The sequence below is a fragment of the Gorilla gorilla genome, chromosome 7 (assembly GCF_029281585.2).
Source record: "Gorilla gorilla gorilla isolate KB3781 chromosome 7, NHGRI_mGorGor1-v2.1_pri, whole genome shotgun sequence".
NCBI lineage: Eukaryota > Metazoa > Chordata > Mammalia > Primates > Hominidae > Gorilla > Gorilla gorilla.
Window position 1 is genome coordinate 143,207,458 of NC_073231.2, and position 23,126 is coordinate 143,230,583.

Genomic DNA, 23,126 nt, shown 5'->3' on the forward strand with positions numbered 1-23,126 from the left:
ATAAACCTCCAGGCTATCATAAAAGCAAAGATCAGAAAAGCTTCCTTTATTGTGCGTGTCTGTAGCCTCTCTCCATATGCTGTGTTTGTTGTCCTTAAATATATTCAGAGAACCTGAACATTGTCAATGATGTGCTAAAAGTACCACTCCATCCAGAACATGAAATTCACTGGGACTTTGTCCAAGTTTTTTATATGTTCATGTGTACTAAATTTTTATATATACCCCAAAGAGTGTTTAGAGTTGTGAGAAACTTAATTTTATTCCCTAACTTTGTGCAATTTGTGAACTCGATAATCCTTAGTTTTCATTTCTTCTCTCAAGTTTGTGTTGGCCTTATTGAAGGTAGTGTCAGGATCATCTACTAACCATAAATCATAAATCATAAACGAAGATAACTAAATAAATACCATGTATTTGAAATACAAGAGTCAAGGTAGACTTCCAAGTGTCCAAACAACTGTCAAATGATGTGTGGCTTTTGAAAATAAGAGAGCTCCATTACATTGCATGGTTGGTCTCATTAATAGGAAGTTATTAACAAATTCTAAATGAATAAATGTTTGCTGTTGTTGTTGAGACAGGGTCTCACTCTGTCTCCCAGGCTGAGTGCAGTGGCATGACCATGGCTCACTGCAGCCTCAACTGCCTGGGCTCAGGGATCCTCTTGCCTCAGCCTCCCAAGTAGCTGGGACTACAGTCGTGCACCACAATGCCCAGCTAATTTTTGATTTTTTTGTAGAGACAGGAACTTGTTATGTTGCCCAGGCTGGTCCTGAACTCTTGGCTTCAAGAGATCCTCCAGCCTTGGCCTCCCAAAGTGCTGAGGTTACAGGTGCAAGCCACTGTGCTTGGCCAACAGATGGCTTTTAACAGCTGACAAGAAATGCTTACCACATAGAATTAAAACTCTGAAGTGTGATGTAGTGACGTGGGAACTGATTCTGGAGTGTGGGGAATTGGGTTCTGTTCTAAGCTCTGTCACTATCAGACCTACTACCTGCTTGGACAAGTTTTTACTCTTTTAAAACCTCTGCATCTTATAACCAACACAAGGAATTTGGACTAGATAAAAACTAAGACTCTTTCCTGTTATAATTTTCCATGATTTTAGGCTGAGCCAATTCAGGGACATTATTTTTTATAAAATGATTAAGCGGCAGAAGCAGCCAAGAAAACATCTGTAAGACTTCCAAATTTTTAGGGGAAATATAGAGCTTAAATCTCAGAGGGCACAAGGTTAACTCTCGTCCATGATGATGAGCTTTTTTAAGGTGTACGTGCCCTTTCTGTGATTCCCAGCACTGCACTGTATTTAAGTCTAATTAAATCTTTTTGTACAAACTTTAAATACATTTAATTAAAACAGGTAGACTAGGGATGATAAATTCCAGAAGTAAGTAGGTTAAAGTGCAGGCTCATTTCTTCTGCTAATTAGTTGAAGGATGATCTTCCTTGCCAAGGGGCCGAATGACAGGAGATTCATTTCTTCAATTTAAATTTGTTTTTAAATGTCTTTCTGAAGCCTTTAGGCTTTGGAATTTGAATTCTATAAAATTCAATGCTGGGGATTATCTCTTTTTCTTTTATACTTAGTTAAACACTAGGCAGGGTTCAATAGAGATCCAAGCATTATAGAGCACCCAGTGGTCATTGAGTCCACACACTTAGTCAGCAAAACAGTCCGCGTGGTAATTTTAATCATCACTCCATCACTCTTGAGAGACTGGCCTAACTTCGTATATTATGATAGATTTTTTGAAACTGACTTATTCATTAAATGTTCAATTCTTTGAAATACTTAGCTTGGCACTGAAGTGATAAATTTGATTTCCCAGCACTGCAGCCATAATCACCCTGTGTGTTTAAAACTGCTCCTATTCAAGGGTCAGTAGTATGGCTGGGGAGGCATAGTCCCAACTGGTTTTGAAAATAATTCTCACAGTCCCCCAAGGTGGTGACTGCAATTTGGATTTTGTTTCATATTGCGATGACAATGTAATCATTACACTATTACTGAAATTAAAGAATTGTGGCATATATTAGGTTGGTGGAAAAAATTGCAGTTTTTGCTATTACTTTCAATGGCAAAAACCACAATCGCTTTTGCACCAACCTAATACAATCCGTAATTTATGTTGCTGATTGCAAGTATTGTCTGCATTCACATCACTATATTTTATTTTCTTTTGATGTTGGGGCATGATGTGAGGAAGACTCCTTTTGACATGCTAAAATGTTTCTATCTTCTTAAAACCATATTCTGCATAGGAATAAACATTTTTTTCTATGAAATTTCACCAATGCAGAACGTGCTTGACATGGAGGAAGATTTGGGGGCCTTGCAGAGGCCTGGTACACCTGCTGACACTGGTGTAGACATTATGTGGTACATAACAGAGCTACTTTCCATGGAGTGTCTTCTTATCATGTGAGTAATAAGTGCTAAGCATTCAAGCTGGCCTCACCTTCCTTCTATTTCCTTGCTATTATCTTAGAACCCTTCTAATGTTTCTCCTATAATAGTGTTCCAAGAACTGTACCTGCAAAAAGGGATCTATGACCCCTATAATAATTTTGAATTGTAATATACTGATGAGCTAAAAAAAAAATCCAAGCATTTTTTTCTTTCATTTATTTGTCAAGTATTTATTGAAATCACTCTTCTAGGCTCTGAGAGGAAAAACTGCCCTAGTGGAGTTTTATTTGTTTGTTAAATGATAACTGAATTTATAGTTCTTGGCTCACTTTTTAAGACATTTTTAAGACCAATTTTGGGTTCACAGCAAAATTAAGAGAAATATAGAGAGATTTCCCATATACTCTCTCTCCCTACACTTTTACAGACTCTTCAATTACCAACATCCCTCACCAGAGTGGTACATTTTTTTTTTTTTTTTTTTTTTTTTGAGACGGAGTTTTGCTCTGTCGCCCAGGCTGGAGTGCAGTGGCGCGATCTCGGCTCACTGCAGGCTCCGCCCCCTGGGGTTTTACGCCATTCTCCTGCCTCAGCCTCCCGAATAGCTGGGACTACAGGCGCCCGCCACCTCGCCCGGCTAATTTTTTGTTTTTTTAGTAGAGACGGGGCTTCACCGTGTTAGCCAAGATGGTCTCGATCTCCTGACCTCGTGATCCGCCCGCCTCGGCCTCCCAAAGTGCTGGGATTACAGGCGTGAGCCACCGCGCCCGGCCCAGAGTGGTACATTTTTTACAATTGATGAGCCTACACTAACACATCATGATCACCCAACGTCTTTAGTTTACATTAGGGCTCATGATTACTGTTGTATATTCTGTGGGTTTCGACAAATGTGTAAGGACATGTACACATCGTTATAATAGCAAAAGAGTATTTTCACTGCTCTAAAAATCCTCTGTGCTCTTCGTATTCATCCTTCCCTCCCCTCAAACTCTCTGGAAAGCACGGATTTTTTTAGTGTTTCCATAGTTTTGCCTTATCCAGAATGTCATGTATATGGAATCATATAGCATGTAGTCTATTTAGAATGGCTTATCTGACTTAATAGTATGCATTTAAGGTTTGTCTATGTCTTTTCATGGCTTCATAGCTCATTTCTTTTTTGGTATGAATAATATTGCATTGTCTAGATGTACCATAGTTTATCCGTTAACTAACTGAAGGATATCTTGATTCCAAGTTTTGACTGTCATGAATACTACTACTGCAAATACCTGTTTGACGGTTTTTGTGTGGACATTTTTTAACTAATTCCAGTAAACACTATGGAGTGTGATTGTCAGATCTTAGGGTAAAATTATAATTAGTTTTGTAAAAAACTGTCAAAATTTCTTCCAAAGTGGCTGTACCATTTGCCATTTCCATCAGCAATGAATGAGAGTTCCTGCCGCTCCACTTCCTAGCCAGAATTTGGTGGTGTCAGTGTTCCAGATTTTGGTCATTCTGATAGGTGTGTAGTGGTATATCATTGTTTATTTATTTATTTATTTTGAGATGGAGTCTCGCTCTGTCGCCCAGGCTGGAGTGCAGTGGTGCCATCTCGGCTCATTGTAAGCTCCACCTCCCGGGTTCATGCCATTCTCCTGCCTCAGCCTCCCCAGCAGCTGGGACTACAGGCACTCGCCACCACACCCGGCTAATTTTTTTTTTTTTTTTTTTTTTTTTTTGCATTTTTAGTAGAGACAGGGTTTCACCGTGTTAGCCAGGATGGTCTCAATCTCCTGACCTCGTGATCCGCCAGCCTCGGCCTCCCAAAGTGCTAGGATTACAGGTGTAAGCCACCACGCCCGGCTGGTATCTCATTGTTTTCATTTGCATTTCCCTGATGATATATGGTGTGAAGCATCTTTTTATATGCTTATTTGCCATCAATAAATCTTCTTTGGTGATGTGTCTTTTAAGGTCTTTAGCCTGTCTTTTAATTGGGTCAGTTTATTTGTATTGTTGAGTTTCAAGGATCCTTTGTATATTTTAGATAACAGTCCTTTAGCAGAATTTTTTTTTTTTTTTTTTTTTTTGCAATTATCTTCACCCTGTCTGTGGCTTGTCATCTCATCCCTTTGACAGAGTATTTTGCATAGTAGAAGTTTCTAATTATAATGAAGTTCAACTTATCAATTGTTTCTTTCATGGATCACAACTTTAGTGTTTTACCTGAAAGGTCATTGCCATATCCAAGATCATCTAGATTTCCTCCTATTTTATCTTCCAGAACTTTTATAGTTTTGCATTTTACAGTTAGGCCTGTGATCTATTCTAAGTTAATTTTTGTGAAGGGTATAAGGTCTGCATCTAGACTTTTTTTTTTTTTTTTGCTTGTTGATGTCCAATTGTTCTATAACCAGTTGTTGAAAAGAATAACTTTGCTTCATTGTCCTGCAAATTGCCCCTTTGTCAAAGGACGGTTGGTTATAATTACGTGGGTATATTTCTGAGCTTTCTATTTCATGCCATTGATCTGTCTGTCTATTCTTTCACAATTAGCATCCCATCTTGATTACTGTAACTTTATAAGACTTGAAAGCAGGTAGTGTCAGTCCTCTCACTTTTTTCTTCTCTTTCAAGATTGTCTTTGCTATTCGGAGTCTATTGCTCCCCTCTATAAACTTCAGAATCAGTTTAGTGATATGAGTAAAGTAATTTCATGGAGTTTTGATTGGGGTTGCATTTAACGTATACACCGAGTTGGGAAGAACTGATGTCTTGACAATACTGAGTTTTCCTGTTCACAGACATGGAATATTTTTCCATTTATTTAGTTCTTTTTTGATTTATTTCATCAGAGTTTTATCATAATCATATAGATCTTACATATATTTTGTTAGATTTATACATAGGCATTTCATTTGGGGGGATGTTAATGTGAATGATCCTATGTTTTTATTTTCAAATGCCACTTGTACATTGCTGGAATATAAGAAAATGATTGACTTTTGTATAATATATTATTCTTGTGTCCTGAAATCTTGCTGTAATTACTTATTTCTTCCAGCAGTTTCATTTTTTGTCAGTTATTTTGAATTATCTACAAAGATGATCACATCAGCTGTAAATATTCTTTTTTAATTTCTTCCTTCCAATCCATAGACATTTTCTTTTCTTGTCTTCTTAATGATGATGCTGAAGAACAGTGGTGTAGGGGACATTCTTGTCTTGTACCTGTTCTTAGTAGGTAAGCTTGAGTTTCTCACTATTTAAGAAGATGTTAGCAGTAGGTTTTTCATATATATTCTTTATAAATTTGAGGAACTTTCCCTCTGTTTCTAGTTTGCCAATAATTTTTATCATAAATAAATGTTGGAGTTAAAATCTGCATCTATTAATATATGTTGTAATTTTTTTTAGCATAGTGAGGCAATAAATTACAATAATTAATTTTTGAATGTGGATCCAGACTTGCATACCTGAAATAAAACCCACTTGATAATGGTGTATAATTATTTTTATTTATTGTGCAAGTATTTTGTTAAGGATTTTTGCATCTTTGTTCATTAGCAATATTAATCTATAGTTAATGTATATTAATCTAATAGCTTTGTCTTGTTTTTAGTATTAGGGCAATGCTGGCCCTTTTCAATAAGGTAGGGAGTATTCCCTATTTCTATCCTCCAAAGACATTGAAAAAATGGTATAATTTCTTCCTTAAATGTTCAATAGAATTCACCAGTGAACTCAGTGAAGATTAATGCATTCTTCTTTGGATTATTAAATATTGTCTCAATTTATTACTATATATAAGCCTATTGAGATTTTTAATTTTTCTTCTGTGAATTTTGACAGCTCATGTTTTTAAAAGAATTGGCCTGGCTGGGCACAATGGCTCAGGCCTGTAATCCCAGCACTTTGGGAGGCCGAGGCGGGCAGATCAAAAGGTCAGGAGTTCAAGAGCAGCCTGACCAACGTGATGAAACCCTGTCTCTAATAAAAATTCAAAAATTAGCAGGGCATGGTGGCACATGCCTGTAATCCCAGCTATTCGGGAGGCTGAGGCAGGAGAATTACTTGAACCTGGGAAGCAGAGTTTGCAGTGAGCTAAAATGGCGCCATTGCACTCTAGCCTGGGCAACAGAGTGAGACTTCATCTCAAAAAAATAAAACAAAAATAAAAAAAGAAAGAATTGGCGCATTTAATCTAGGTTATAAAATTTGTGGGCATATTATGGTTCATAGTATTCTTTCTTTGTAATTATTTTATTTTCTTAAGTTCCAGGGTACGTGTGCAGAATGTTCAGGTTTGTTTCATAGGTAAGTGTGTGCCATGGTGGTTTGCTGCACCTGTCAACCCATCAACTAGGTATTAAGCCCAGCATGCATTAGCTCTTTTCCCTAATGCTCTCCTTCTTCCAACCATCCCCTGACAGGCCCCAGTAAGTGTTGTTCCCCTCCCTGTGTCCAGGTGTTCTCATTGTTCAACTCCCACTTATAAGTGAGAACACACAGTGTTTGGTTGTCTATTCCTGCATTAGTTTGCTGAGGATAATGGCTTCCAGCTTCATCCATGTCCCTGCAAAGTACATGCCTGGCACAAGACAAGGATGCCCTCTCTCACCACTCCTATTCAACATAGTATTAAAAGTTCTGGCCAGGGCAATCAGGCAAGAGAAAAAAATAAAGGGTATTCAATTAGGAAAAGAGGAAGTCAAATGGTCTCTGTTCGCACATGACATGACTGTATATTTAGAAAACCCCATCGTCTCCATCCAAAATCTCCTTAAGCTGGTAAGCAACTTCAGCAAAGTCTCGGGATACAAAATCAGTGTGCAAAGATAACAAGCATTCCTATACACCAATAACAGACAAACAGAGAGCCAAATCATGAGTGAACTCCCATTCACAATTACTACAAAGAAAATAAAATACCTAGGAATCCAACTTACAAGGGATGTGAAGGATCTCTTCAAGAAGAACTACAAACCACCGCTCAACGAAATAAAAGAGGACACAAACAAATGAAGGAACATTCCATGCTCATGGATAGGAAGAATCAATATCGTGAAAATGGCCATACTGCCCTAGGTAATTTATAGATTCAATGCCATCCCCATCAAGCTACCACTGACTTTTCTCACAGCATTGGAAAAAACTACTTTAAATTTCATGTGGAGCATATTATTTATATTTTTCTTTTACTTTTTTTGTTGCTTTACAGTTTTCAATATGCATTTACAGCTAATCCATGTCCACTTTCAAATAACACCATACTGCTTCACAGATTATATAAGTACTTATAACAACAAAGTGATTCAAATTTCTTCCCCCCATCTTTGTACCATTTCAGTTCTATTATAAATGAAATGAATGGCAGCAATAATACAAAGATGAGTGGGCAAGAAATTAGAGTACATTTATATACTATATATGTACACACACATATATACACTTACATAGAATATATAGACACATACACACACATACACACATACATAGAATATGTATATATATATACACATACACACACGTATAGACACATACATAGAATATATATCAAATAGATTGTTGCTATTATTGTTTTGAACAAACTTCTATCTGTTAGGTTAATTAATAGGAGAAAAAAGGTTTTATTTTACCTTCACTCATTGTTTTTCCACGTTCTTTCTTTCTTTAGGTAGGTCAGAATTTCTGATCTATATCATTTTTTCTTTTCCCTCAATAACTTTTAAATTTTTTGAAATGCATATCTACTGGCAATAAAGTTTCTCAATTTGTGTTTGTCTGAGACTGTATTTCTTCTTCACTTTTGAGTGATAATTTTTCAGGGCACAGAGTTCTATGTTGGTGAAGTTTTTCTCTCTCAGCACTTTAAACATTTACTCTTTTCTTGCTGCAGGTTTTCTAAGGAATTGGATGTAATTCTTTGTTCCTCTATAAGTGAGGAATATATATGTTTTCCTCTGACCGTGTCAAGATTTTTTTCCTTATTGTTGATTTTTTTGTATTTTTCTGTTATGGTGGCTTTTTTTTTAAAAATATCTTTAGCATTGTTTTTTTCCTTAAGATTTTCATCTCTGTTTACATTGCCCTTCTGTTCTTATATGCCTTCTATTTTACCCATTAAAGCTGTTGGGATATTAATTATAGTTGTTTGAAATCCTGTCACATCTGATTTTGATATTGTTCTAACTATATAAATTATGCTTTTGGCCTTCTTGTATGTCTTGTAATATTTTAAATGGAAAGACAAAATGTACTGGGTAAAAGAAACTGCTATAAATAGGCTTTAGGTAATGCGGTAGCAAGGGGGTGGGGGAGGGGCAGTGTTCCACAGTCCTGCGATTGGACCTCAGTCTTTTAGCGAGCCTATGCCTCTGAACTGTTAACTTCACAAGTGTTTCTCGGGGCTTTTAATTTTTAATTTTATTTGTTTACCCTTCCAAAGATGGAAGAAGATGGGTAGAGTAAATTGAAATTGGGTATTTCCCTTCTCTCACATGAAAGTTAGAGATAACCAGAGTTGTGTATTCTATTTCCCCCACATCAGTTTGGTTCTGATAGTATCCCAGCAGGTTAGGTCCTGGTTAACTACTTTCTTCTGAGAGCAAGCCTTGTTAAGAAGAACAGAATGCTCTGGAATATTTTTAAATGGTTCATTTCCCCTCCCCCTGCTGGAAGCATGAGGGGATTATTCTCCACTGTTTACTATAAGAACCTCATCAAGCTCCTGGAGGTAAATATCACAATATTGTTGGAGTCACCTTAAGACTGTGTCCCCCCTGGGGTTTTTAACTCTCAGACTTGTCCTTACTAAGCCTTCAGCAATTCCTCAGTTATAGTACAGGTTTTCCTACCCCAGCACTGGTTTTACTCATGAGTCTTCACTCTGGGAAGCCCTGACTCTCTGTATTGACCCATCTATCTCTTCAATCGTGGGGGTAGCAGTTTGTCCTGTGTCCTCAACTCTTTTCTTGCTCCAGGAACAATTATTGATGTTTCATCTGTTCAGCTTTCTAATTGTTGTTAGGGCAGAATGAGGAGGAAAACTCAATAAGTTCCCCTACATTCAATTTGACTTTTTGTCTGGAGACATTTTGCAAAACACAACACAGGTAAGTAGATACAAAATAGAGATGAGGTTAAGAATAAAATGAGAAAGAAAGGAAAGCCATGAAAAGATCAATCATAAGAAACCTAGTTTGGATATATTGACATCAGACAAATAAGATTTCAATAGAACAAGTATCATCAGGGATAAAAAATAACATTTTGAAGAAATAAAAGCTTCAATTCATTAAAAAGATATAACAATGCTAAATGATTATGCACACAATAACAAAGCTTCAAAAAATGAAGCAAGAACTGACATTGCTAAGGAGAGACACAAATCTACAAATTTATTTGGGTATTTAACACTCATGCATTAGTAACTAACAAAATGAGTAGAATAAATCAATACAGAGGTATCTCAACCAATATAATATAATTTGAATTTATAGAATAATATTAACCAATTTGATGTAGTTAGCAAATGCAGAACAAAATACCTAACAATGGCAGAATGCAGTCTTTTCAAGTACACCGAAGACATTCACCTAGATGAGCTTTGTAAGAAATTATAATCAATTCCTAAAGATCAAAACAAAATCAGACAAAGTATTTTTCTAACAAAATTGTGATTAAATTAGAAATTGATGAAAAAACCTAGAGCTAATAGTATACTTAATGGTTAAAGATTGAATGTTTCCTCCCTAAGATTAGAAAAAGGCAAAGATTATTTATATTTATTATTCTTATTTATTCTATTAATCTTGAACTGGAGATCCTGGCCAGCACAGTAATACAAGTAAAAAAAAAAAAAAAAAAAAAAAAAAAAGTAAACGTTATAAAGATGGGGAACACAAAAATAAAACTCGTTTTAAAAATTTTTGGAGGACATGTTTGTGTACATAAAAAATCTTAAGCAACCTACACCAAACCACTGCCATAAGGAATAACTGAATCTAAAAACCTAGCAGGATATAAAACCAATTATACAGAAACCTATTTTATTTTCATAAACTTTTTATGACAACTAAAAAATTAAGTGAAAAACATTATTTACAATAGCATCAAAATTACATAATGAAGAATAGAACATTTGAAAAGAAGCTGGCAGAAAGGGGCTGATTACATGCATCCAGGAACAACATCTGCCACCACGGGACAAGGACACTAGGAAGACTGGTGCACTCTGAGCAGATCTTTGCAAGCAAGGGATTGAGAGTGGACAGAGGGAGGACAAAGATGCTGGGCTCAAAGGGTAGGAAGCTGGGTAAACAGCATGGGCCTTACATGAAGCAGGACTCATTCCTGGTCCCTAGTGACTCCTGTGATAGGGATGAGTTGAAGAGACAAAGAGCAATGCACTCTTACCATGGACGCCTGGAATACTGGGAGCAGGAGACCCAAGACCCCCACAGACACTTGAGCTAGTAGACACAGCTGCTTAGAGAGGTGCTAGGGGCAGGACTTCTGCTTGTGCAGAGCCTAGAGGGTTTGATTTGGGAATGTCTGCAGGGGAGCACAACCAATGACACCCATCCCCTAAGGTACGTCATGATCCCATAGAAGATTCTAGCCTTAGGAAACGTGTCAGACCTGAACAGAGCAGGGTGGTCTTGCCTGAGATGGGACCAGTTTTACCTGAGTGCCCTTCTGTCTGCTGGCCTCTCCTGGGGCCCCAGCTGGCTGTGTCTACTTGCAGTGCAGTCTTAGATGCCCAACTGAGGTACCTCCTAGGGGCCTGCATTGTAGTTCTTACACTGGCAGGCAATGCTTGACTATTTCAGAGAGTTCCAGTAGAGCAGCCTCCACCAACGTGCACCAGCCTATCTCCCTCAACTGGGATCTCCCTCAACTGCAATCTCTCTTGTGCCAATTTGCCAGCACACCCACACTCACCTAAGGCTACCTCCCACCATAGTTTTGCCAATAAGTGTGTGCACAAGCAAACCTCACCTCCCCTTCCCTGCTCGAGCAGGTGTGTATGTGCACCTTACTGTATCATTGTTATTGGTGTCTGTGCACCCAACCTTGCCTGCACTTCACATTTGCTGTTGCTGCTGGTACAAGTGAATAAGAATGGATTCTGCTGCTACCACCCAACGAAGCATGTTGGCTGGCACCACCTTTTGGAGTGTGGTGGCCTCCAGCCAGGGAACACTTTGGGCCCTCTAGGGCAGCAGTTTTCCAACTTCAAGGGGCCAAAGAACAAAGCTTGGCTTCACATACCAGCTCCCCAGTGTTAGAGAATGAAGCCCAGGAGTGCTGAGCTAAGCCATGGTCCCCCTCAAATTTATCAGAAATGTAGGCCGTTGATTGAACCCACCTTATACCACAATCAAACTCCTAGGGATATCAAAGAAGCTAAAAGAAAAAAAAAATCCCATCCAAAAGACAAACTTCAAAGACAGAAGAACATCAGCCCATACAGACAAGAAAGAACCAGCACAATAACTAGTGTAACTAAAAAAGCCAGAGTGTCCTCTTATCTCCAAATGACCATACTGGTTCCCCAGCAATGGTTCTTAACTAGGCTGAAATGGCTAAAATGACAAAAATCGAATTCAGGATATGGATAGGAACAAAGATCATTGACATTCAGAAGAAAGTCTAAACTCAATCTAAGAATTCTAAGGAATATAATACAATGGTACAGGAAATGAAAGGCAACATGGCCATTTTAAGAAAGAACCCAACTGAGCTGACAGGGCCGAAAAACTCACTTCAAGAATTTCAGAATACAACTACAAGTATTAACAGCAGAATTGTCCAAACTGAGGTCAGAATCTCAGACCTTGAAGACATGCTCTATGAAATAACTCAGTCACACAAAAATAAAAAAACAATAAAGAAGAGTAAACAAAACCTGCAAGAAATATGTGATCATGTAAAGAGACCGAATCTATGACACATTGACATCCCTGAAATACAAGGAGAGAAAGCAAACCACTTAGAAAACACATATTTCAGGATATCATCCATGAAAATTTCCAAACTTGCTGGAGAGGCCAACATTCAAATTTAGAAAGTGCAGAAAACCCCATGTGAAATACTGCACAAGAAGACCATCCTCAAGACACATAGTTATCGAATTCTCTGAGGTCAAAATGAAAGAAAAAATGTAACTGGCAGCTAGAGAGAAGGGGCAGGTCATCTCCTAAGGGAACCCCATCAGGTTAACAGAAGACCTTTCAGGAGAAAACTACAAGCCAGAAGAAAATGGGGGCCTATATTCAGCATTCTTAAAAGAATTTCCAAGCAAGAATTTTGTATGTAGCAAAACTAAGCTTCATAAACAGAGAAATACGACGCTTTTCAGACAAGCAAATTCTAAGGGATTGCATTACCACCAGACTTGCATTATAAGAGGTCCTGAACAGAGTGCTAAATATGGAAAGACCGTTACCAGGCACAACAAAAAGCACACTTAAGTACACAGACAAGTGGCACTACAAAGCAACCACACAAAAAAGTCTGCTTAATAACTAGCTAAAAACATGATGACAGGAGCAAATCTACAAATGCCAATACAAACCTTGAATGTAATTGGGCTAAATGCCCCTATCAAAAGTCATAGAGTGGCAAGTTGGATAAAGAAGCAAGACCCAATGTTGCCCTGTCTTCAAGAGACCCATCTCACATGCAATGACACCCATAGGCTCAAATTAAATGAATGGAGAAAAATATACCAAGAAAATGGAAAACAGAAAAAAGTAGGCATTGCTATTCTAACTTCAGACAAAATAGAGTTTCAACGAACAAAGATCGAAAAAGACAAAAAAGGGCATTACATAATGGGAAAGTTTTAATTCATCAAGAAGACCTAACTGTCCTAAATTCCTATGCACTCAACACAGAAGCATCTAGATTTATAAAGCAAGTACTTAAGAGACATACAAAGAAATTTAAATAACTACATGATAATAGTGGGAGCCTTCAATACCCCACTGATAATATTAAAGAGATCACTAAGGCAGAAAACTAAAAAAGATATTCAGGACCTGAATTCAGCACTTGACCAAATAGACTAAATGAACACCTACAGAACACTTCACTCCCCATGACAGCAAGAAAAAAAACACACACACACACAAAATATACATTCTTCTCATCTGTGCATGGCACATACTCCAAAATCAATCCCAAAATTGGACATAAAACAGTACTCAACAAATTCAAAAAAATCATACCAACTGCATTCTGGGACTGCAGCACAATAAAAATAGAAATCAATATCAAGAAATTTGCTTACAACCAACTAATTCCATGGAAATTCAACAACCTGTTCCTGAATGATTTTTGGGTAAATAATGAAATTAAGGGAGATATCAAGAAATTCTTTGAACGAGATCAAAGATACAACATACTAGAATATCTGGAACACAACAAACACTGTGTTAAGAGGAAAATGTATAGCACTAAACACCCACATCAATACGTTAGAAAAATCTCAAATTGACAACTTAACATCAACTGAAAAAACTAGAGATCTAAGAGCAAACCAACCCCAACGCTAGCAGAAGATGAGAAATAACTCACATCAGAGCTGAACTGAAAGTAACTGAGATTAGGACAACCATACAAAAGATCAACAAATACAGGAGTTTTGTTTTGATTTTTTTCATAAGATATCTGGACTGCTAGTAGAGTAATAAAGAAAAAAACAGAGAAGATACAAATAAACACAATCAGAAATGACAAACAGGACATTACCACTGATCCCAGAGAAATGCAAATAACCCTCAGAGACTGCCATATATACTCCTGTGTACATATGCTAGAAAACCTAGAAGAAATGGATAAATTCCTGGACACATACACCCTCCCAAGACTGAACCAGGAAGAAATTGTATTCCTGAAGAGATTAATAAAGAACTTCAGAATTGAATCAGTAACAAAAAGCCTGCCAAACAAAAAAGCCCAGGATCAGATGGATTTACAAATTCTACCAGATGTATAATAAAGATCTGGTACCATTCCTACTGAAACTATTCCAAAAAAATTGGAGAGGAGGGACCCTAACTCATTCTATGAGGCCAGCATCATCCTGATATCAAAACCGGGCACAGACACAACAGAAAAAATAAAAAGCTTCAGGTCAATATCTTTGATGAATGTAGGTGCAATCATCTTCAACAGCATACCAGCAAATCAAATCCAGCAGCATATGAAAAGCTAATCCACCACAATCAAGTAGGATTTATCACTGGGATGCAAGGTTGCTTCAACATACACAAATCAAGAAATATCAACACAGAAGTGATCTAAAAACAAAAATTTTATGTCTATCTCAATAGATACAGAAAATGCTTTCAATAAAATTAACCACTTCATATTAAAAACTCTTAACAAACTAGGCATTGAAGGAACATACTTCAAAATAAAAACAGTCATCTATTGCAAACCCACACCCAACATCATACTAGATGGGCAAAAGCTAGAAGCATTCCTTTTGAAAACCAGAAAAAGACAAGGATGCTCTCTGTCACCACTCTTATGCAAAATTATACTGGAAGTCCTGGCCAGAGTAATTAGTCAAGAGAAAGAAATAAAAGGCATTCAAATAAAAAGAGAGGAAGCCAAAATATCCCTGTTTGCTGGTATGATTCTACACCTAGAATACCCCATATTCTCTGCCCAAAAGTTCCTTCAGTTGATAAACTTCAGCAAAGTTTTGGGAAACAAAATCAATGTACAAAAATCACTAGCATTCCTATACACCAACAACAGCCAAGCCAACAGCCAAATCAGAAAGGTAATCCCATTCACAATTGCCACAAAAAGAATAAAATATTTAGGAGTACAGCTATCCAGGAAGGTAAAAGACCTCTACAATGAGAATTATGAAATAGTGCTCAAAGAAATCAGAGAAGACGCAAATTGGAAAATATCCCATGCTCATAGACAGGAAGAATCAGTATCATTAAAATGGCCATACTACCCAAACCAATTTACAGATTCAATGCTATTTCTATCACACTACCAATGATATTCTCCACAGAACTAGAAAAACTATTTTAAAATTCACATGGGACCAAAAAAAAAAAAAAAAAAGCCCTAATAGTTGGGGCAATCCTAAGGGGGAAAAGAAAAGGCTGGAGACATCACATTACCCAACTTAAAACTATACTACAGCACTACAGTAACCAAAACAGCATGGCACTGGCAAAAACAAACAAACAGGCACAAGGACCAGTGCAACAGAATAGAGAACCGAGAATTAAGACTGCACACCTATGACCATCTGAACTTTAGCAAAGTTGACAGAAACAAGCAATGGGACCAAAAGACTCCCTATTCAATAAATGGTCATGGGATAACTGGCTAGCCATATGCAGAAGATTGAAACTGGACCCCTTCCTTATTCCATATACAAAAATCAACTCAAGATGGATAAAGACTTAAATCTAATGGCAGTAAAGTAGTTAAGGCTGAAAAATACACCTATCTCCTATTTCACTCTATGTTCCAAGATTAATTTAAATGGATTATAGGCCTATGCATAACATTTATAAAGTAAGATGTCTCAACCTCTGAAGGATTGGCATTTTTGGCCAGTTAGCACCTCTTCTTTTGTAACAACTAAAAATGTCTTCAGATTTTACCAAATGTTTTCTGGGAGGCAAAATAGCCTCCATTTGAGAATCATTTCTCTAGAAGAAATAATGGAAATATATCTTCACATCCCTATAGTAGGATATGCCCCACACACACACACACACACACACGCACAAAATAAAAACAATAAACCACTGATGAAATATATTTTATCAAATTTAAAATTTCTTCTCACCTAAGGACATCATTAAGAAAACACGTAGAACACAAACTAAGAAAAATATTTACAGCAAATAAATATAACAGCTTATATTCAGAATATAAAAAGAAGGATTAAAGTCAATAATAAAGAGACGCTATTGTTTGGACTTACCTTCACTCACTCTTTTGAACTTGACAAAAAGGAGAAAAAAGATCTATATACAAAGTCTTTATATGTAGAGTGTCTGTCTTTTACTCCTGAAGAGCAAATAAAATTTACTCTGCTTTCTTGGTAATATTCCTACAATTAGCATCATAATATTGAGTGTACCAATAATTACATCTTTCCATCCTTGCCAATGAAGGAGATCATCAGCAATCAAGGTTAAATTTGTACCCCCTGGCAACTACCTTCCTGACTGTCTCAGGTTACCAGACACTCCCATAAGCATGCTGTGGCCCTTTGTAAGGACATCTGGGATTTCTATTGAGCTTCCTGCTACTAGGTTATACACCTGATGATTCCATTGCTCCTATTAAGATGTAATTTAATTTTCCATTTAGCATCCTAAGTCCTGAGACCATATGTTTTAGAAGGCAAAAAACACATCTTTCTGATTTTTGCATCCTCAGTTCTTGGCCCAGTGATGGCAGCACAACAGTACTCAGTAGGCATGTACTGAATTAGTAAGTAAAGAATACTCTTTTAAAACTAGTTTGTCTGAATAGGTTCTCAAACTCCTGCTGTACCTTAATTTTACATAGGAGCAAAGCTAGAATCATAAATGGTAGGGATGAGCATTCCCATCTTCATTAACCTTATGATGACATGGAATTTCAATGAGAATGATTTATTTAGCCAGTGTCACATGCCTCATTCTCTTTTACCTCCTCTTCCCTCTTTGGCCTTTTTTTTTTTTTTTTTTTTTGGTCCTTTCTCTGCATTATCTTGTCAAGGATGGAGGAGTTTTCAAAGCCCCCCTTTGTTTTCTGACATCATATGCAAAGCACTCCCCAGGGAGAAAACCATAAGGCAGCATTAGTTCTCTACAAATTGAATCTGTCAAGAGCAATGAAAATATCCAAGGAGATATCACTACTCAAGTCATCTAGGAGTGCCTATTTGTCCAGCTTATTTCTATAATAAAAATTATTTTTCTTTAAATGTTGACCCTAAATCATGAGTTAGAACCTAAAATTGCATCCAGACCACCCCAATATCAGTGTACTCCAAGGGGCTTTTCAAAGGGACTCAGGTGTGTATTCCACATTTGAGAATGACTTTAGTTCTCAATGTACACACCTTTCTAACCACACCCCCTCAGCACCCTATCACAGTCAAGTCTTAACCCTCTTTAGTTCTAGGGTAGCACCTTCTCTGCTTAGGTCCTACTTCAGGACATTTGCATGACAGCTTGGCATAGTAGTAAAATGGAAATATGCAGAATTAGCAGGTAGAGATCTAGGCGCATGCCTCAGCTTCACCACCTGTTGGCTTAAGGAAATTGGGGATTAATTAAATTATTTGAGTTTCAGATTAATTAAAGAAAATGTGAAAATTTTAATATAAATGGGGCTGAGTGTGGTGACTCATGCCTGTAATCCCAGCACTTTGGGGGGCCCGAGATGGGTGGATCACCTGAAGTCAGGAGTTCTAGACCAGCCTGACCAACATGGTGAAACCCAGTCTCTACTAAAAATACAAAAATTAGCCGGGCATGGTGGTTGGTGCCTATAATCTCATCCACTTGGGAGGCTGAGGCAGGAGAATCCCTTGAACCCAAGAGGAGGAGGTGGCAGTGAGCTGAGATTGTGCCATTGCATTCCAGCCTGGGCAACAAGAGTGAAACTCCATCTCACATGAAAAAAAAAATTTTTTAAAGGGAAAGGAAAGATGGAAAGGAAAGGAAAGGAAAGGAACAAAATATGAACATAAATGGGAGAATGTGATAGTGCCCTTTAAATTATAAAAGTATATATGTGTTGGTTTTGTGTTTTCTTTTCCTTTGTATGTTTTTATTAGCTATGAACAGAATATGTATGCCTTTTTTTTTTTTTTTTAAGTTCTGGGATACATGTGCTGAATGTGTAGGTGTTTTACATAGGTATACATGTGCCATGGTGGTTTGCTGCACCTATCAGCCCGTCATCTAGGTTTTAAGCCCTGCATGCATTAGTTGTTTGTCCTAATGCCCTTTCTCCCCTTTCCCCTCACCCACTGACAGGCTCCAGTGTGTGATGTTCCTCTCCTTGTATCCACATGTTCTCATTGTTCAACTCCCACTTATGAGTGAGAACATGCGGTATTTGGTTTTCTATTCCTGTGTTGGTTTGCTGAAGATGATGGTTTCCAGCTTCATCCATGTCCCTGCAAATGATCTGATTGCTGAAACATTTTTTTAATGGCATGTTCAGCAGAGGTTTCACCAAAGAATCAAGAAAATAATTGACAAAAATTCAGGCATTCAGGAGTGTTAGGAGGCAATCTAGACAGGACTTACACATGAAACAGCTGAAAAACAGACTGTGATCCCTCCATAACACATAATTTGAGGGCAAAAATGGGTTAACGTTGAGGACAAGAAGTTCAGATTTATAGAATACCTGCCAGGAGAGATATAGAGTTACTTTGTATCCTGCCACTATCATTGGGGAGATATGTTGGACACAGAGTTCTATCGTGCAAAGTTAAGTGAGAGAGGTTCTAAGGAGATTGTTCAGACAGCATGATATACTGTTCCCCCTGTCCTTTCAAACTGAGAGATCAAAGTGTATTCATAATGGACTTAGACCTAGGAAATGCAAGGGGCAGTGAGAAGATAGAAGTGACTATGGCCATACATAGCAGGTTGAAACTGCACTCCCATGAATTAATGGACACAGATTCATGAGTCTTGTTAATTTCATGTGTGTAGGGGGTGGGGGCACATACACATGCATGAGATATACAACCTGAGTTGAAACCTACATCGGTTGCAACAATAATTGGGGCTTGAATTGGGAGTTTTAAGCAGCCAATAGCTTTTGCATCATTGAGGATAAAAAATCCCCAGCAATGTGAGTCTCCAAGGATACCATAAAAATGGTGCATTAGAAAAAAGTGTAAACTTTGACTGCTTCCCTAGGCCAGAGAGGATTTTATTAATCACCCCTTGTGGGTGTTAGAATTTAATTCCAGCTTCAATAGAACGACATTTACCTCACTTTCTTACCCTTCCTCCCACCCTCAGCTTTTATTCTGTAGAAGATGCAGTTAAGAGTTTCCTCTCCTACTGCAGGCTGATTTCTTTCAGCTGACCATGGCTGGGGAAGAAAAGAATCGAGGATTGTGTATGAAGTTCAGAGTTTGAATGAGACCCAGGTCATGACATATTAGTAACAGAACTAAGACCATTCTTGTGATAAAAGGTCAGTATTTTATTTGAAGTGGCCATATGTGTGGTGGAAACCACCTTAGTTTTTATCCAATTGGATTAGGGAAAAGAAGTAAATAGAAAAGGTTGCAGGGACAGTTGTGAGAAAGAATACAATTGCTTTATGGTTTTATTCTAAAATTGTGCTCTTTCAATCTAACATTGACATTATTATTTTTATCTTTACTATAATAATGATCATTATCTTCATCATTATTATTCTAGATGGTTGGGAAACTAAGCTAGCTTTCTAATGGCTCTTTTTTAAAAAAAAAAAAACTTACAAAAAAAAGCTTATTATGGGATTGGCTCATAATTAATCTTATGGGAAGGCCAAACTGAGGAATTATGTCTGACAGAAGGGAAGAAATGACCGTGGTGGCCTTCTTAGACCCTGTGGGAAAGGCCTCTACCTATCCAGTGAAAGTGTCTACCTAGACCAAGAGGTATTTTAGTTTCCTGACTCAGGGCAGGTTGAGTAAAGCTAATTTGCCAGTCCTGGGCAGGGGTAAATCCTTGAGCTTGATGTGTAGGGAAGGGAGGGCCCTGAATAATCCTTGAGGAGTAGTAGAACAGCAGATAGAACACTGAGAAATTATTTCCTTGAGGATAGATTTCCACGATGGAAAGGAAATGAGAGGTTCTAAGAGGCGGGCTAGTGGCTTGTACTATAGCATAGCCTGCCTTTGCTGGTGTGTGGCGATTAGGCCTGGTGGAACTGTCATCAATAAACCAAGTGTGTTCAGGGTGAGAAACAGGGAAGAAGGAAATGTGGCGAAATGGGGTGAACGTCAGGTGGATCAGAGAGATGCAGTAATGAGGGTCAGGTGTGGTATCACGAATAATGTGGGAGGCCAGATTGAAGTCGGCCAGGAACAGTGGTAATTGTGGGAGACTCAACAAAGAGTGAGTACAGCTGAAGGAGCCAGGGAGCAGAAAGTATATGTGTCAGGTGTGAGGAAGAAAACAGATTTTGGAAATTAGGAGAGCTGTAGAGAGTGAGTTGTGCATAGTTTGTGATTTTAAGGGCCTCTAAAAGTATTAGGGCAGCAGCAGCCACTGCGCGGAGATAAGATGGCCAGCCTAAAACAGTAAGGTCAAGTTGTTTGGACAAAAAGGCTACAGAACGTGATCCCAGTCCTTGCATAAGAATTCTGAATACACAGCCCTGCACTTCAGCTGTGTGTAATGAAAAGGGTTGGATGAGTCAGGGAGAGCTAGGGTGGGGTCAGTCTCTAAAGCTGTCTTCAAGGAATGGAAAGAGGAGTGGGGAAAGGATTTAGGATCTCTGGGGTCAGCTAGGCTTCCTTTTCTGCGTTTATATAATGGTTTTTTTAGGATGGCAAAACCAGGTATCCAAAGGCGAAAGTATCTAACTATGCCCAGGAAGGAAAGGAGTTGTTGTTTTGTAGAAGGGATTGGGGTTTGGGAGATTAGCTGGACATGATCAGCAGGGAGAGCACGTGTGTTTTTATGAGAATTATGCCAAGATAGGTAACAGATGAGGAAGAAACGTGGGCTTGACTGAAGTAATGGGGACTGCCTGTGAAGCTTTGCGGCAGTACAGCCTAGGTAATTTGCTGAGCTTGATGGGTGTCAGGGTCAGTCCAGGTGAAAGCAAAGAGAGGCTGGGATGAAGGGTGCAAAGGAATATAAAGAAAGCATCTTTGAGATCTAGAACAGAATAATGGATTTTGGAGGGAGGTATTGAGGATAGGAGTGTATATGGGTTTGGCACCATGGGGTGGACAGGCAAAACAATTTGGTTGATAAGGCATAGATCCTGAACTAACTTGTAAGGCTTGTCTGGTTTTAGGACAGGTAAAATGGGGGAATTGTAAGGAGAGTTTATAGGCTTTAAAAGGCCATGCTGTAGCAGGCGAGTGATAACAGGCTTTAATCCTTTGATAGCATGCTGTGGGATGGGATATTGGCATTGAGCCAGGTAAGGGTGATTAGGTTTTAATGAGATGGTAAGGGGTGCATGATCGGTCACCAAGGAGGGAGTAGAGGTATCTTATACTTGTGGGTTAAGGTGGGGGGACACAAGAGGAGGACAAAAAGGAGGCTTTGGATTGGGAAGAAGGGCGGCAATGAGATGTAGCTGTAATCCAGGAATAGTCAGGGAAGCAGATAATCTAGTTAAAGTGTCTTGGCCTAATAAGGGAACTGGGCAGGTGGGGATAACTAAAAAGGAGTGCTTAAAAGAGTATTGTCTAAGTTGACACCAGAGTTGGGGAGTTTTAAGATGTTTGGAAGCCTCGCTGTCAATACCTACAACAGTTTTGGAGGCAAGGGAAACAGCCCTTGAAAAGAAGGTAATGTGGAGTGGGTGGCCTCCATATTGATTAAGAAGGGGAAGGACTTACCCTCCACTGTGAGAGTTACCTAAAGCTCGGTGTCTGTGATGGTCTACAGGGCTTCCAAGGCGATCGGGCAGCATCAGTCTTCAGCTGCTAAGCCGAGAAGATCTGGGAAGGAGTCAGTCAGAGAGCCTTGGGCCAGAGTGCCAGGGGCTCTGGGAGTGGCTGCCAGGTGAGTTGAACAGTCCGATTTCCAGTGGGGTCTTGCACAGATGGGACATGGCTTAGGAGGAATCCTGGGCTGCGGGCATTCCTTGGCCTGGTGGCCAGATTTCTGGCACTAGTAGCAAGCTCCTGGGTGGGGCGGTTCTGGAGGAACGCCTGGCCACTGCGGTTTAGGCGTTTGGAAGTTCTTGTGTGCTGGAGGTGTGGCTGGGGTTTGTCTCACAGTGGAGGCAAGGAATTGCAACTCAGAAATATGTTGCTACTTGGCTGCCTCTACTCTATTATTGTACACCTTGAAGGCAAGGTTAATTAAGTCCTGTTGTGGGGTTTGAGGGCCGGAATTTAATTTTTGGAGTTTTATTTAATGTCGGGAGCAGATTGGGTAATAAAATGTATATTGAGAATAAGACGGCCTTTTGACCTTTTAGGATCTAGGGCTGTAAAGTGTCTCAGGGTTGCTGCCAAATGAGCCATGAACTGGGCTGGATTTTTATATTTGATGAAAAAGAACCTAAACGCTATCTGATTTGGGACAAAGAAAAAGGAGCATTAACCTTGATTATGCCTTTAGTAGCTCCAGCCACCTTTTTCAGAGGAAATTGCTGGGTAGGTAGGGGAGGGCTAGTCACAGAACGAAACTGTAAGCGAGACCAGGTGTGAGGAGGGGAGGTGATAAAAGGATTATAGGTGGAGGAGCGAAGGCTGAGGAAGAATTGGGACTTAGCTCAGCCTGGTGAGGAGGGGAGAGGTCAGCTAGGTATGTAGAAAAGGAAGATCAGGAAGACTCAGTGACACTTGGGGTTGGGACTGAGGGGACAGGCGGGAGGGAAAGAAGGAAGATTTGGGACAAGTTGCATTGGGAGCAGAGACTAGGAAGGGCCCGACATCTAAAAGAATGCCTGGACGTCAGGCACCTCAGACCATTTGCCCATTTTATGACAAAGAATTATTTAGATCTTGTAGGATGGAAAA

General features: G+C 38.7%; 1 long non-coding RNA gene across 1 annotated transcript in view; it reads right to left on the minus strand.

The window, feature by feature from the left end:
* LOC109027970 (uncharacterized) overlaps nt 1-23,126 on the minus strand; it is a 29,685-nt gene that overhangs the window by 5,561 nt on the left and 998 nt on the right. The gene's annotated exons all lie outside the window — the stretch shown is intronic.